This window comes from Halichoerus grypus, chromosome 1 (genome assembly GCF_964656455.1).
Source record: "Halichoerus grypus chromosome 1, mHalGry1.hap1.1, whole genome shotgun sequence".
Classification (NCBI taxonomy): Eukaryota; Metazoa; Chordata; class Mammalia; order Carnivora; family Phocidae; genus Halichoerus; species Halichoerus grypus.
In genome coordinates this window covers 188,666,163-188,683,748 of record NC_135712.1, presented here as the reverse complement: position 1 = coordinate 188,683,748, position 17,586 = coordinate 188,666,163, and the positions used below count along the sequence as shown (strand labels likewise).

The following is a 17,586-nucleotide window of genomic DNA, read 5'->3' as shown; positions in this document are numbered from 1 at the left end:
CCCTTAGTATATTTTGGAGATTGTCCTATAGCCACACACAGAACCTCTGCATCCTATCTAATGACTGCACAGTATTTATTCCATTATGTGGATATAAATTAATCTTGCCCATTCCCATTTTAAGTAGTATTATCATTATCTGTTCCTTAAAAGTTCCAAATAATTTGTGTCTCTGAAAGCATAAAGATCTGTGGCTTTCTTTTAGATATTTGATAACTTCCTCAGATGTTTCCAATGTTGTTGAAGTTCTTCTTCTTGAGTAACTTTAGATAACTTACTTACCTATCAAAAAAAATCCATTCCATCAAGAGTTTCAAAGTTATATGCAAAACATTTTGCAAAGGTTCTCCTTTTATTCTTTTAACTTCTTTACTCATGGTTCTTTTCCCCATTTTCACTTCTAATTTTGTGTTTTTGTGCTCCTCATCTTTTTCTTGATTAGGCTAATAGGTGGATTATTTCATTGCTTTGCATTGCTTTCAAAGAGACAGCATTTGGGTTTATTCATGATACTCACTGGGTTTGTTTTAGATTAGAAAATTTCATTTTTGACTTTGTATTATTTGGTTCTTTCTGCATTCCTTCTATTTATTTTCCTGTTCTTAAATCTGATGTTTAATTCCTTTATGTTATAGACAGACTAGGTCCTCCCAAAATTTGTATGTTGAAATCTAATCCCCAATGTGATGGGGTTTAAAGGTGGGAACTTTGGAAGGTAATTAGTTCCTGAGGGCTCTGCTAAATAACAACAAAAAAAAAAAAAAAAGAAGGGACATTATGGGATTAGTGTCCTTATAAAAGAGATCCCAGAGAGCTCTCTCACCCTTTGTCCATGTGAAGACACAGCAGGGAGACCTCTGTGAAGCAAGAAGTGGGCTCTCACCAGATGCTGAGCCTACTGGAGCCTTGATCTTGGACTTTCCAGCCTCTAGAACCGTGAGAAATACATGTTGGTGGTTTACACCACCTAGTCTGTGGTATTTTGTTATAGTAGCCCAGATGGATTTAAAGCACTTTATTTCTCATTCTTTTTGTTGTTGTTATTTAGGTGTTCAAGGCTATACATTTTCTCCTAAGCATGGGGTTTAGTGGTAGCCCACACGTTTGTTTACAAGTGTTATATTTTCACTATCAGTGCTGTCTAGATACATTTCAAGTTGGATTTTGAATGTTTCTTTGAATTAAGAGTTGTTCATCGAGGCATTTTAAAATGTCCAGATTGTAAGATTTTAATAATGAACTTCTAGTTTATTGCATTGGAATCAGGTGATGGGAATTTTACTATTTCAACCTTCTTGATATTCCCTGTGATTTCTTTGTAGCCTATAAAGGCCACGTACCGCAAATTTCCAAAGGTCTATGAAAAGGAGTTATATTCTCTATTATCAGGGTCTAAATTTAGATATAATTATCTCCTCCATCTTTATCAATTATTTTGTTCAGATTATTTTTTTCCTACTTGATTTTCCACAGATTCAGAGGTTAAAATCCTCTGCTATGATGTTTCTGTTTATTTCTCCTTGCATTTCTATAGTGTGTGCATCGTGTACTGCATTACTATATCATTTGACATATCCTGAAACCCACGTTTCAGAGCGGCCCCCATATCACAAACATAACCCAACCCAAAATGGTTAGAAAACACAACGGGGTCTCTGTTACTTAGGACTTGGCACTCGGTTCCTGTACAATACAACTAGTCACTTCGATTCTTTGTGTCTAATGTCGTCCATGCCCTGGAAACTGCTTCTCTACCTCTCTTGCTTGATGTCACTGAAGAAAAGGTGACTGAGTGAGTGTCAGGGAGGGTTGTGGGTTGGGCAGTGGTGTGGGCAGAAGTCAAGCAGAGGAAGGGCTTAAATGAGAGTAAGACAAATTCATTTGTCAGCCCTCTCCTCTCAGATGACATGAGTGCAACAGATTCTTGCACCAAAAAAAAGTCTTGGTTCCCAGCAGTGCTGCACATCCATGCTCTCTCATCAGACACTTGCGGTGCCATTTCATTGTTTCAGAGCTCTCCTCACGAATTCCAGCAGCGGTTACGACTGTTGCCACATGGTGCTTTAGGCACAGCTTACAATATTCAGTATTGCACGCTCTCCTACAGTTGGAATGTACGTATGTCACAGCATAAGATGCATGAAATCTGATACCAATTCTTTCTATTGGCCACGAGACACTGAACACAAAACTGAAAATCATTTTGTTTTTATAAGAATACTTAATAAGATTGAATTTAAATCTCAAAAAATATAAAAAAAAAATTTTTTTTTAAATCCAGCATACTTCAATTGACCTAACATTTTTCTATTAGTTAATGGTCTGCATTTTGCCTTTTGATTCTAATAAATCATTTGGATATTTTATAAGAAATGTCTTCTTTGAAAACATTCAAAAAATAATTGAAACTTTCTAATATTTATCATTAATTTAGAAGCTTAATGAGAATATATTCATATTTTATATATTATAAATTCAAATGCAGCTTAGCTTTTAATTCTTTATAGAAGAGGTCAGCAAACTTTTCTGTAAAGGACCAGACAATAAACATTTTAGGCTGTTGCAACCGCTCACTTCAACCACTGTAGCACAAAAGGAACGAGAGACGATGTGTCAATGAAGGAGTGTGACCAACCTTGGCCCCGCAGCCTGTGATAGTCCCCTGCATCAGATCACTACTGCCAGTAGACAAAAATTATGTAACAGACAAAAACAAGGATGAAAACACCCCACCTCTATTATACCACCATACTTATTTTACTGAAAGGAAGATAAGAAATTACTTACTTGCAATAAATATGTAATAATTTATGAACATTTCTGTCTTTTTAAAAACCCCTCCAAATATCATCCCTAATAATAGAACATGTGCAGTAGGAACCACATTCAGTTATTTTTGATATCTTGCCAATTTTCAGTCATATAAAAATGATAGTTATACTTTTGGATTTTGTTGTTTAAAAGTTATATTCTCGTTGCAGAAGGATAAAAATATTTCCTTAACAGTTCATTAGCTAGATTTATCATTGTTAAACATTGAGAAAGACGGGATGTGGCCTCCATTTGTACTCCTACTGTGGTCCCCACAAACTTCAGGTGTAGGCCTGGAAACAATAGTGATCATCAGAGTTAATCCCAGCTGTCTTGAATTACATTCAAGTAAATTCTAGTTCATATCCATTGACTCTACTCTAGACCAATTAATCATTTCTCACATGGACTACTGCAGTGGCCTTTTTATTGTTCTCCTCACATCTATGCTTGTCTCCCAGCCCAACTTATTCTACACACAACAGTCATATATTAAAACCATAAATTAGAAACTATCAGTTCTGTCCTTAAGGCCCTCCAATTGCTTTCCATTGCATTCATGATAAAACAGCATACAATGCCATCTAAACTCCTGCTCATCCTCACATTCCAACTTTATCTTGTGCACTCCCTTCCTTATGCAGTGCAATATAGTCACACTGGCCTTTTTTAATACCTCTACTATATTGAGGTATTTCTTGCCTCGGGACCTTTGCATATGTCATCCCTCTGGCTGCCATACTGCCATGTTTCTGACTTTTTTCTATCTTTAGAGCTCTGCTTACACATCATCTTCTCAGGGATGACTTCCCAGTCCACCTGATCTAAGATAGGTGACATAAGTGACTCTTGTTATTTTCTTCTTTTTTTCTTTCTTTCTTTCTTTTTAGAGAGGGAGAAAGTGGGCAGGTGAGGGGTAGAGAGAATCTTAAGCAGTACCTTCGCCCAACATGGAGCCTGACACAGAGCTTGATCCCACAACCCTGAGATCGTGACCTGAGCTGAAACTAAGAGTTGGATGCTTAACCGATAGAGCCACCCAGGCACCCCCACATTCCGCCTTGTTATTATCTGTCACTGCACCCTGTCCTTTTCCTTCAGAGCCTTGGGGGGGGACCTCTAATTATATATGTTTATCAGTTTACTTGTGTTGTTGGCGTCCTGCAAGTTCTTTGAGAGCAGGGACAATTTCTATTTTGTTTATCACTCCCAGTGCCTACCATGACACCCGGAAGTAATAGTTATTTTATTTGTTTGGAACAAACAAATCAAAGCATATTCTGGACACACCCAACCCCTTCAGTATGAAGCCTACATTCCCACAGGGATGGCAATGCCAGCGTCCCTTGAACTAATGATTTTCAAGCACACTCAGAGCCTTTGTTCATGCTGTCTTTCCAAGCCAAATTTCCTTCCACCACCTTCCTTTGCCTTCCATATGTTTCCCTCATGGATTCAAGTCATTTCCTCCAACAGGTCTTTGAGACCCTCTAGCCCCACATCATAGGTCTCTCAACTTCTGCATTTACTGTCTGAATCATTCACTTTAGTATAATCTTACGGTACCCAATTCTTTAAGTGCACTTGGCAGGGACCATGTGCACTTAACCCAGTAGGCAGCACAGAGTGAAGCCTCAAAACATCATGGACATCTTTTACTATGGTGGGCTGGATTCCCCAGCCCACTCCAACACCCCACCCTGGAAAGCAGGGCCTAAGACAAAGGCTTACAAGCTGGTAGCTTATTTTGGGAAAGGACTTTAGATAATTGGATTGGGGGGACTAGAGAGGGAAACAGAGGGAAAGGTATCTTAGTTCTGACTCCCTAGAAGTAGAGCCTGAGATGGGCATTCTTGTGTGGGTAACTGATTGAAGGAATGCCCTCAGGAGAAAGCTGTAAGGAAACGAGGGAGTGAATGGGCCACAGAAGAAGCCAAGAAAATCTGTGGCTTTAGCTGAAGTCTAGCCTGATCCCACAAGGAACTCTGGAGTATTAATGGCACCACAGAGTCCTCCCACCTTGACACCTTCGGTTAGTCATTGGCTATGGATTGCCCTTGGTCAAGAGCAGGGGAATCTTGCAGGTATTTCTGGGAAAGGTAGCTCCTTTCCGTGGAGGGAAATTCTCTCAAGAAGGGTTCATCTGTGAGACGTTAACATCTGACACTAAATAGCTGGGGTTACGCGTATGCTGCCCCAATAAAGCTGATCGTGGTGGGGCAGCAACAACATCCTCCACAGAGGGAAATCCAACGCAAGTGTGGATTCTCAAATTAATCACCACTGTGAGCAACTGGTGTTCAATCTTGACCTCTCTGAGAAACCTGATGTGATTCAGATGTGTATGTGTATGTACAATGTGCTTTGGAATTGCTTGAACAAGACATGGAAGAGAAGAGTGCTTATTCACCATTCCCTTTCGCACCAGTCAGGGATTACTCCATGGTTTATTTACTCTCTTGTGTTTCCAGGCTGCCAGTCTTGCACCAAAGTTTCTGAGAAGCTCTCGGGTGGAAGATGGGGATACCCAGTGCAGCGTAGGCAAGAGGCTTCGGGTCACAGCTGCCCCTGTGCTGGTTTCCACAGCAATGGCCCAAGAAACAAGTGAGACAAGAGGATATGAAGTGGGCCACAGAAGTACTGACATTCACTAGTTTCCCTAGATCTTTAGAGAATATCGCTAATCTGTCCTATGCCTACCAGTAATTTTCACAGACCTATAGCTGTTCTGTCCCCCATTCCTCTTATATATCTTGGACTAACTGCCTAATAGGCATTTCCAGTTAGGCAGATCATGTGACCTTAGAGATCAAGATTGGGTAAAAGAAAAATGACACTTAAGTTACCCATTTCATGGCAATATCAAGTTCTCTATAGTTTTCTTAGTCATTGGAATGAATGGTATCATTTCATTCTTTGGTGATGACTATATTTGGACAATTTCATTGAAAAAATCAGGTACTGTCTATAATGACAGCAGAAATGAACCCCACCAGATTCTATATACTGATGATGATCGTGTGTGCATATCTCAAAGCAGTCCCTGAACACCATTTTCAATGGCAAACAATGATTCCTTCTCTCAAAGAACTGAACAAAATGATAAGTTCCCACCTTGAAACAAATCTGCAAGATAACACATTTCCTTCAGTTCACACAGTATTGTTCATGAGGGTTAGAAGCATATAATATCCAACCTTCCAGTTTAACAGAACCCAGCAAGGACTCAAACGTACAGTTCATTATTGTCATTATGAAAGAATTTCTGCCAACAAATTACAGTCAGGTTACTATCATTCAATCATGTTGCTAATAGGAATAATTTCATGGTAATTGGCGTATTCTAGACAAGAGAAGAACGCAAATGGCTGCCAGAATCATTAATGATTTGTGCTGACTTTCATGGTAAAAATGACAATATATTAGTTTACCAGATGCTGGATTAAGCCATGGGCCATTAACAGGAGGGTGTTCTCGGAATGTTTTCAGAACAAATACCAGCTGGTTTATTTTCAGCTTGCAGACATAGTCGCATGCATCCCATATCAGATCTACCACAATGCTGTCAGATACATCATAAATTAAAGGCTCCATGGGCTCATTATCGACTCTTATTTTTAAAAGCAACACATTGTCCTGCTGAGACCCAAAATATTAAATGAGCATTTAAAGAAACTCCAAAATGCATTGCCTTCAGAAAATAAAATTGCCCCCCCTTAAAACTATTTACAGTGCTCAAGTATTCAAAATGCCCTTCATTGTCATTTTTGCCTCAACATTTGTAAAAACAGTAACAATAACAACAAGCAAACAAATTCCCGTCTTGTCAGGAGGCCTTTCAGGCCAAGTCTTTTAGAAACGGGGTGTCAGTTTGTTAGAAAACTTAATAGGCTGCATTCAGAAGAACAGAGGCACCAGAAGCAAATAAACAGGTTAAAAAAAAAAAAAACCCTCACTCCAGGAAATTTAATGTACACCACATTAGTAACCAGGACGACCCATATTTCTCAGCAGTCTGCTGCACAAAAACACTCATATGAGAAAAAAAGCTTCCATCTTTCCTGAATCTTCAGGACAAATGTAAGGCTTATTTAAATTTCTTTCCCGCCTTGCCTACTACACGGCTCCTCTCCCAACACCCAGAAATCCGACTGGAAGACAGAGGGGTGACTGCACATCAACACGGAAATAAATAAATAAATAAATAAACAAACAAACAAATAAACAATAACGGGACAGTTCCTGTTTTCAACCGCTGATCGCATCACAGTTGCCATTTCTCATGATCCGATGACCCCACCTGGGAAGTGTTAAGAAGACATCTTCCAATGAACGCTCATTGGGCAGAGTGCGGAGTTTCAAGACTCAAAACCTTGATGGGTGGGATGGCTTTCCACGTGAAAGAGGGCCATGTTCAGGCGACCGGGGCCGGTTTGTGCACCGCATTCTGTTGTCACCAGTTGTGTGCGCGACACAACTCCTTGTAATTACCGCCTATACGTACAGTAATTGTTAATTAGCGCATTTGTAGCCAGCCGCCGCCAAAAACAGGGTGGCATTCTTAAAATCGTGATTAGGGGTTTTGTGAGCACTTTGGGGTGGGGGACACTTTCTCACTGAAGATTCTTCCGCCCCATTCACGCTCATTCAGCTCTTTCTAGGCGAAGTTAAAAGCTGCAGTGATAATCCCTTAAGTATGACTTGGAAGAGTATAAAAGGTGCAGTGTATAAGCAATTGGATGAGGAAGCCTTTTATGTAGAGAGTCACTGAATGGGTGGCTGAGGACAGCGTGAGTGGGGAAAGAGAGGGGCAGACTTTCCTTTCTAAGGTGCTGGGAGAAGCAGGAATACCATGGCAGCTCAATTCCCTTTAATCATCCGATTACTGCATTGTCCCTGCCCCTGTTTCACCTTGTTTCTCAGTGCCAAGCAGCTCCTCGCTGCCATTTTGCTCTCCAAGGGGGAGGCGGGAGCAATGCGATTTTTGGTAGGGACCCAGTTTCTCGATGAATGCCAACTCAGCCAGCTGGCAGCGAACAGGCCAAGCCTTCTTCTGAGGGGGTTAGCAAAACCCAAATTAGCATGCTCCATTTTAAAAACTTGCTTTTATTTAAAGACTAATTCATGACAAACAGTGGCTCCCCCACTGAGGTCTGGCGCCCCGGGGGCTGGCACCCAACCAAACACATGCAACTAATTGCCACCCTCGGATGACACGCAACTAACAAGCTCCATTTTGAGGCAGTAGATTCACTAAGAATGTAACCCCGGAAGGCAGTGGACGCAGAAAAGCTCCTTTCATAACCCTGTCCTAGGCTAACCATGGCAGCAAAGCGCCTGAAAAACACTTTTGTTTCACTGTACCAACGATTTATCTCCACGAATGGCTGCAAACATGGCTAACTTGGAGGAAGGTGGCCAAGGGTACTGTGATTCCCCTCATGGCTACTGGAGGCAGGGGCTCTGCCCTTCTCCTTACTCAAGGAAATAGGACAAGTCACCCACTTTCTCAAAGCTCTACATCTTGTCCCAATCTATCTATGCTCAGGCCTTCTCTCTATAAGCAACAGCTCTGGAGCCTGGATGCCCAGGTTCAAATCCCTGCTCCATAATTTACTAGTAGTTGGCAAGTAATGTAACCCCTCCCTGCTTCAGTTTCCCAATCCTATTTCAGGATAATATTAATACCTACCTTGTAGGGGTATGAAGAGTATGAATGAGTTAGTAGAATGATGTACCGAGGACAGTGCCTGGCATATCATCACTCCTTCATGAAAGAAGCCCTCTGAGTCTGAAATAAGGCACCCTTATAAAGGGAAATTTCCCTTTGCATACTCTGCATTTCAGTCAAAGCACACATCTACCCATAAATTTCCCTAGGTTTCTATCTCTAAGCCTTTGCTCACCGTTCCTTCCCCTCACCTGTCCTTCCCCCATTGCCCAGTTCTTCATGACCAAATCCCATCTATTCTCCAAAGCTCCCCTTTAATGCCACCTCTGCCAGGAATCTTCCCTGCCATTCCAAGATGCAGCGAATCCCTTCACTCGTGGCAGACCCATGGCATTCCTGCAAATGACAGTGCTTCCTGTGCCTGTTATGTGTCCCCTTGTAGACTGACTGCTCCTTCTGAGCATAATCTGTGTGTCATGGGCACATAATAGGCACTCAATGAGTGTTTGTTGAATAAGGAGATGGTGGAGTGAGAAAAATTACTCCACATAAACGAGTAGCTTTATACTATGGTTATGCTGGTCACTGCCTAATGAGAAGGACAGGAGAGTAATTTCTGGAGGGCTTTCATAGCTGCTGTGGCCCAAATGAAGAGTTCTATATAACTTGTCATTGACTTAGGCTTATAAACCAAACCCACCAGGGAGATTTGTAAGTAACTGTATTAATCTTCTAGGGTTGCCATAACAAAATACCACAGACCACGTGGCTTGAACAACAGAAATGTATTTATCAACAGTTCTAGAGGCTGAGAGTCCAAGGTCAGAGGTCAGCAAACTCAGTTTCTCTTGAGGCCTCTCTTCTTGCTGTGCACATGGTCTTTCTTCTATGTGCATGCATCCCTGGGCTCTTTACTTCTTTTTATAAGAACACCAATCATGTTAGATCAGGGTCCCCCCCCTCTCCTTAGGACCTCATTTAACGTTAATCAGCTCTTTAAAGGCCCTATCTCCAAATGGGGGTTAGGCTTCAACATAGGAATTTTGGAAGGACAAAATTCAGTCCATCAAAATAACATACAAATACTCAAAACATGGATGTTTGGAAAGTTACTTAAACCCACAGGACAAAGGTGGGTGGCAGGAAGCATGCATAACCTCTTGCTCCTTGAGGAAAGTCCTTGCATTCAGGCCCTGATTATATTAGCAAAAAATTCAGTCAGTGAGAGCAGATCTGGCATTCAAATATATGACGATTTTATTGCAATGAAAATTCTCTTCAGAATCTGTGAGATTCATTTGAGGGGCTCAGCTACTCCTCCCTTAGAGACAGAAGAACATCAGCACCCTGGCAACACCGGCTCCTGTTAAAGCCACAACCTCTCCCAAGAACATCTGGAAATTTCCAAGTAATGCCCTGTGCATTTTCTAGGATGGGGCTCACTTCAGTCCCTCTAGGATACAGCTGATCTGAATCCTAACCATCTGCATGCAGACCCAGAGCTGTATGTAGCCCTGAAAAATCTCACCCAGGTTCTCATGCAAGCATTCTTTTCTCAGCCACTTTCTAAATCACTGCTGCCACCCACATACACTGTTTGTACTAGACAGTGTGACTCTCTTACAGTGTTTCAATTCACTAATTCGCAATTAGGCAGGCCCCTCACATCAATCCATAAGCTAATGGCTCCCATGGTATTTGTTCATAACCCTCTTTTTTTTTTTTTTTTTTATTAAAGATTTTATTTATTTATTTGACAGAGACAGACACAGCGAGAGAGGGAACACAAGCAGTGGGAGTGAGAGAGGGAGAAGCAGGCTTCCTGCGGAGCATGGAGCCCGATGTGGGGCTCGATCCCAGGACTCCGGGATCATGACCTGAGCCGAAGGCAGACGCTTAACGACTGAGCCACCCAGGCGCCCCTGTTCATAACCCTCTCTTAAGACACTTAATACATTTTACCTGGTAGGTGTATGTGCCATTCCTGCCATTTTATTGAACTAGTTAAGGTTAGGACTGTGTTGGATCCAGTATTTTCCCTGAACCAGTGTCCAGCATGGTGTGGCACACAGCAGAGTTGTGGTAAGAGTTTCTTAGAGCTCACACAGACTTTGCAAGGGGATCAGAAGCAACACATCAGGGTCATCCAGCTCCATTAGGGGTGAGGTCAACACCTTAGCGGGATCAAATCTCTCCCTCCATTTTAACCCAGAGCTTACTCCAGAGCCAGTTGACCCAGAAACACCCCACACCTCCACCATGACTTACCAATTTGTCTAACATAATAAAGAGGAAAATGAGAAGCTATTAGCTGCACTTCCATTCTCCAGTCAATCATCATGCTAAATTATTAATCAGTTGACGTACTGCCAAGAAATTTTCAGGCCTCTCTCCAAAAGTATAAAGTAGTCATTTCCAAGTGAACAATTAACCATTTTATTCATCTAGAAGTCACAGAATTTATAGAAAAGCTGATTCTTTTGGCAGTCTTTTTTTTTTTCTTTTTTCTTTTTGGATGTTGGGGGAGGTAAGAGAGGTCTATGTGAAATCTGAATATATCTTCTCTTCCATCACTCATTTATTAATGACATGGAGTTTTAGAATCCAAAGTTTTAAAAAAAGATGTACTAAAACATTTCCTGACCAGTTAAGCATTTGTAACTTTGTTCCTAATAGTGTGACATTCCTGACTGATCATCACTGGCAAGGACAAAGTGATCAACTGCCATCATCCTTTCTTCCCCATGATTGATTTGGTAAAGCATGGCCTTAACTCATGCTTTCATGAAGCATACATTCTAGGGGAAGAAATAGTCAAAAAGGAAGGTAAACCAACAAATAAATAAAATAGCTGTGTTAAGTTTTACAAAAGAAAACAAGGGGAGGGGGTTAAGAAAAGGGGAAAATATGCCTTAAGTAAGATGTTAGCAGGAATCACCATGAATCTGAAGAATTCTGAACCCGGTGACTTCATATGCAATCAAATCCAAAATATGCAAATAGAGAATTCAAACAGGATATACTTAGCTCTAGTTATCAAGTGACCTCAGAAACTCCAAATTTCCAGCGGCATCTTCTTTTCTTTTCAGTAATGTGTTGTTTCCCTATTAATAACCACAATTTCTTCGGGGTAATTTTCTGAGCAAGAGGTGTAGTGAGCAATGTGCCTTGTCAGTCTCATTTGAGGCTCATTAACAGTCCCCACTTATATGAAAGTGATGTACTTTTAAAGATAGTTTGATCTGTTGCTACAAATATTAATCTTTTTCTTTAATCCCTTTTTGTCTTTTTTTTTTTTTTAGAGGAGGGAAGGTGAGCAATAAAGTTTATTTCCAACCATATGTTTGAAGTTTGCTTCGGCTTGTTTTTTTAGCTTTATCAATGAGAAGGGAGCCCAGAACAATCAAATATTCTTTAATTTTGAAGTAGATACTGTGGGGTATACTTACATGACCTTCCTAGGCCCTAGGCATGTTTTCTTTGGGAGGCTCAACCCCATATATCAGATATATTACACTAAACGGTTGTCGGATGTGAAATCTTTGAAAATAAGTTTTTGTGCTTTTGCATTTGAAATTATTTGGTTACATACAATTTAGTTTATTTGATTTTAAAATTAGCTAAAATTTCTCAGCAATCATCATGCATTTTCAGACATTCTTGAGAGGACAGCTTACTCAAAAAATGTCTCATAAAATGTAGACTTTCTATAATTACTAAATTAAGGAATTAATAACAAAAGCATAATGTTTCATTTTGTTGTCATTTCATTAAATATCTAATTGTTCTGATTCGGCAATTCCTCCATACAGTGAAACCGAAATAATTTTTCTTTCTCTTTTCATTTTCAATATTTTCCTGAGCCCTTGAAAAATGCATTGGCCCTAGTCCTGCAGGCCAGGTATCTAAAGGTTAAAGAAGCAATAGAATGTGTGTATATTCCTGGGTCTGATATGGCTAGATAGTGGGCAGGTCCCCCCAAATAAAGCTGACGCTATTATAACCAACCATAATCCCAATCAGCCCAAATGAATGGACCAAAATCCCTAAAGAAAAAAAAAAAAAGCCTTGCCCTGATTTTACTGTGATTTGTGCACCTTCATCTGAAGTTCCACTCAACATCACTTATAAAGATCATCTTGCTTCTCTAGCAAATTCCCAAACCTTAGTGCATAAGAATCACTTAGAACTCTTGTTAAAAATGGGAGACTCCCGGGCCCTGTCTCCAAAGAATCTCTTTAATAGCTTTAGGTGGAGCCCAGAAATCAGAGTTTTTAACTTTCAGAAATACTAAGGGGTTTAAACCCTTTGGGGAAACATTGCTGGATGCAGTGAAGTTGATAACAGCTGCTGAATGAGCTTTAGCTTTATTTATTTATTTATTTTTAAGATTTTATTTATTTATTTGACAGAGAGAGAGACAGCGAGAGAGGGAACACAAGCAGGGGGAGTGGGAGAGGAAGAAGCAGACCTCCCGACGAGCAGGGAGCCCGACGTGGGGCTCGATCCCAGGATGCTGGGATCATGACCCCAGCCGAAGGCAGATGCTCAACGACTGAGCCACCCAGGCGCCCCGAGCCTTGGCTTTAAATACTGGACAACTTGAGTGAATTTAGGCCAATCCCTCTCAAACTTGGCTCACATTAGAATCACCTGGAGAGAGCTTTTAAAATCATTACCCCCAAAGATTCTGATTTCTTTGATCTGGGGAGAGCTTGGGCATTGGTATTTTTTTTTTAAAGCTACCCTATAAACAAATCAAGTAACACCGATAGGCTAAAGGTATGTATTAGCTCTCAGATAGGATTAACCCACCCACTGAGGTGATGATAAGGCCCAAACCTCCTACAATGAAAACACTGCAGCAAAACCTAAAGCCCATCCCCATCTCACCCCCACTTTGTTTCAGCCCCAACACCCCCAAGTCAGCCTTATTGTTACGGCACAAAGAAACTGAGCCCTTCCCTTTGGTTTTTATCTGCTGGCAGAATGATTTAGTAGCTCTATTATAAAAGCAACTCCATTATAATTACAGTGTTGGAATTATAAACAAAACCAAAAAAGTTGCAGAAGGGATAGTCCTTTAATCAGAACTGTAAAACGGAACGTTTCTGGCTGCAGTTGAAAGAAACTCTGAAATATTAAGAGTAAGCTCTCCAGTCTTTTGATTGGTGCCTCTTTCCCATAAGAGCAACACTACACATTTTTTTCAATTAAGTAGTTTGACAACCTGAAGGAACCCACAGTGCATGATTTAATGAGCACATACTGTATGCATGGTAATCGGCAGGCTGACAGTTTGCTCATTTCAAACTGACAAGAGAGCACTACACATTAGTAGAAAGGTTTTTTTGGGTCTCTTTTCATTAAATAAGCTTTACAGTTGAGAAACATTCCAACTGTACTGGCAAAGCTGTTGCTGGTCGTCCCGGGGTGACCTTACTCTCTGTCAGTCTCCAAGTCCTCAAGTCTTGACAAAGAAATTACTTTTTGAAAACAAAGCATAAACATAAAATATAGATAACAAAAGTTTCTCTGATGTTGTCAGGGGTTATGTGGAGCCTTCTGAGTCATGACTCCGTTTGTGATTTCACATTACACAAATTCTAACCCAGTAAATGCTGGTTCTTCACAATGATCACTTTATAAACCGGAATGATTTCTGGAAAGAATGCCAAAACTTGTATTATTCAATATTTCAGGGGCAGTGTAGCGTACTGGAAAAAAAAAAACATGGGCTTTGGTGACAGAGAAATAGGGGTTCAAATTCTGACTAAAACCCTTATGCATGACCTTGGTCAAGTGACATCACTTCTCTGGGGCTCAGTTTCCTATTTATGAAATGTGGACAATAGCATCTACTTTGTATGGAGAAGATTGTAAAATGCTTCTCATGGTTGCTGACAACATAGGGGTACTTACATAAATAGTAACTAGATGACCCACAGAAGTTCAGAGTATGGAGTTTTAACAAAGTTAATTATAGCCTAACTCTCCTGAGATTTCTACCAGGAGCGTTTATTGGGGTTCCATAAGGACAACAGTAATATTTACACACCAGTGTGGTCTCAATTAATCCTATCAAGATTCTGAAAGGTAGGTGTCATTATCCCACTTTTATTAAATCTCAGAAACAGGAAGGGAACTTATAGATCATATGAGAAACTTCTGACATAATGTTTTAACTTTCCTGATGATAAGAATAAGAAACTTCCTGTGTTTCCCATTTTACTCTGCCTGCCAGAAAACTCAGAGTGAAATTTTGCGCTCAGTGTAAATTTGCAATTCTATTAGCAATATTGGCTAATGGATTTGTTTCCTGTTTTTCTATGCATATTTTATTAATCTTCTTTTAATTGACTATAAGCCATCATATATGAGGTACAGATTTCTTAGCTAGCTAGTAAGGAAGCAACGACCAGGATTCATGTTGCCTGATTGCAGGTTAGGGACCCTTACATATATCACGGAAATTATATAAATATTCTCACAAGCAAATACAGTGAAGCCATAACTTATGCTTAGGTCCAAAGTCACAGAGAGGAGCAAATGTATGAGCCTTCTATTTAAAAGGACAGAATATGGAAGTTTTAGTGTCCTTCTTTCTTTCTTTTTTAAAAGATTTATTTATTTTGGGGGGGGCAGAGGGACAGAGAATCTCAAGCAGACTCCCCACTGAGTGCAGAGCCCAGGGGGGCAGATTGAGCCCAAATCAAGAGTCCAGTGCTCAACCGACTGAGCCACCCAGGCACCCCTAGTGTCCTTATTTCTTAAATGGGGATAATACAATAAAATCTTTTTTAAAAAGGCGGGGGGGCTGTCTGGCTGGCTTAGTTGGTTAAGCACCTGCCTTCAGCTCAGATCATGATTCCAGGGTTCTGGGATTGAACCCTGCATTGGGCTCCCTGCTGCTTCTCCCTCTCCCTCTGCTGCTCCCCCTGCTTGTGTTCTCTTGCTCTCTTTGTCAAATAAATAAATAAAATCTTTTAAAAATTAATTAATTAATTTAAAAAATGGGGATAATATCTATTTCTTATCATTTGCAAAAGTATCCAGTGTTATTATTTGATACATAGTAACAATTGAAAATCTGAAATAGTGACCCTTTAAGATAGAAATGCAGTTCTATTAATCAGAAGTAGTAAAACTCAAATGCATAACTCTTAAACATCATTTAGAAATCACTATTGCTCTGAACTCCATGCACTGATGTAAAATTTGGCCTCCCACTGGTCCAGGACTTGCCATGCTTCTTTCATGTCATATGACACACAGAAATCTGGGAATGTTGTCAACAATCTCTAAATTTGCATTACAAACACGTCTACTGGAAATACAGAACTCTATCAAGAATGTACACTTATGGGGGCGCCTGGGTGGCTCAGTCGGTTAAGCGGCTGCCTTCGGCTCAGGTCATGATCCTGGGGTCCTGGGATCGAGCCCTGCATCGGGCTCCCTGCTCCGCGGAGAGCCTGCTTCTCCCTCTCCCTCTGCCTGCCACTCTGCCTACTTGTGCTCTCTCTCCATCTCTCTGTCAAATAAATAAAATCTTTAAAAAAAAAAAAAAAGAATGTACACTTATGAAGTTTTCAGGTTTGATAATTCATACACTAGTGTACCCAGAGAACTGGGGCAAAATCATGGGTCTGTCTCCATCTAAAACAGCAAAATTCCCCATGAGTCACAGCCACTGATTGTATCCAGAATGTAGCCAGATATACCATGAAAACGTTCCTTTGTCCCAAAGGGAGTCCAGGAAAGGGAACTGTAGATCCTTATATGCATACCCTAATAACAATGGATCAAAGATGTTGCCTCAGAAGAAGTGGTGTAGTGCAGTGGGTGAAGCTTTGGAAACAACACAAACCTGGATTTGAAGGCTGTCTCGGCCATCCACTAGTCACCAGTCACATTGGCCATCCACTAGTCACCAGTCACATCACATTGGGCAACATACTGAATCTCAGAGCCACAGAGTCTTCCGCTGACAAATGGAGGAAATGCTTCTAGTTTATGTAAGTATTGTAAGCAGGAGTAATATTCAAAATATTTAATGACTAGTAATGGTGAGGGTATTAAACAGAATGGACTTAAGAGCTATTCTGGCGCATACCAATTAAATATGAACTCTGTTTGAGGGATTAAATTCCTCACTTAATCCTGGATCATGGGAGGTGTTCAAACATATAAAATGCATTAAATGAAGCAAACACACACTGCATAAGAATGTGTAATGAAAAACTTATAAGCAGTTAGTCATACAGACAGCTATATTCTCCAAATATGCCTTTTTTTTCATTTGCCTCAAGCTTTGATTCCACAGTTTTATTAAATGGTTGTTAACTTAAAATGATGATACACCCATGTCTCTTGACTCACAATAGTCCTCAAAAAAATTCTGGAATCAAAAATGCTTAAAGTGATCTCACTAGGAATTTTATTATGTTTACATTCATTTATAATTCTTATGTCACCTTAACGTAATGACACATTTATCATTATGAAATAGTCTTCTTTATCTCTGGTAATACTTTTTATCTTAAAGTTTAATTTGTCTGATATTATATAGCCACTCTAGACTTCTCATGCTGTCTCCATGGTATATCTTTTCCATCAATTTACTTTAAACTTATCTGTATCATCACATTTAAAGGTTATCTTGTAACAGAATATAGTTGTTCTTGTTTCTTTTTATTAACCCATTCTGATAAACTCTGTATTTTATTTGAAGTATTTAGTCCAGGGGCACCTGGGTGGCTCAGATAGTTAGGCATCTGCCTTCAGCTCGGGTCATGATCTCCGGGTCCTGGGATTGAGCCCCATGTCCGGCTCCCGGCTCAGCAGGGAGTCTGCTTCTCCCTCTCCCTCTGTCTCTCCCCCTGCTTGTGCTCTCTCTGTCTCTCTGTCTCTCTCCCAAATGAATAAATAAAATCTTTAAAAAATATATTTAGTCCATTAACATTTAATATAATTACTGATACGGTTGCATTTAGAGCTACAATTTTATTATTTGTTATCTGTTTGCCTCTTCTGTTTCTTGTCCTCTGTTCCTAATTTCTTGAATTCTTTTGGAGTGATTTAAAAAATTTTTAGGATTCTAGGGG

General features: G+C 40.2%; 1 protein-coding gene across 6 annotated transcripts in view; it reads right to left on the bottom strand.

Moving 5' to 3' along the window:
- The window catches only part of LOC118553122 (bis(5'-adenosyl)-triphosphatase), a 1,451,800-nt gene that overhangs the window by 1,033,889 nt on the left and 400,325 nt on the right, over nucleotides 1–17,586 (bottom strand). Inside the window, exon 1 of one of the 6 annotated variants that reach the window (XM_078076496.1) lies at nucleotides 7,112–7,252. The exons of the other annotated variants lie outside the window; for them this stretch is intronic. The gene's annotated coding sequence lies outside the window, so the exon portion shown is untranslated. Of the gene's footprint in view, nucleotides 1–7,111; nucleotides 7,253–17,586 lie in introns of those variants that run through there. 6 annotated transcript variants of the gene reach the window in all.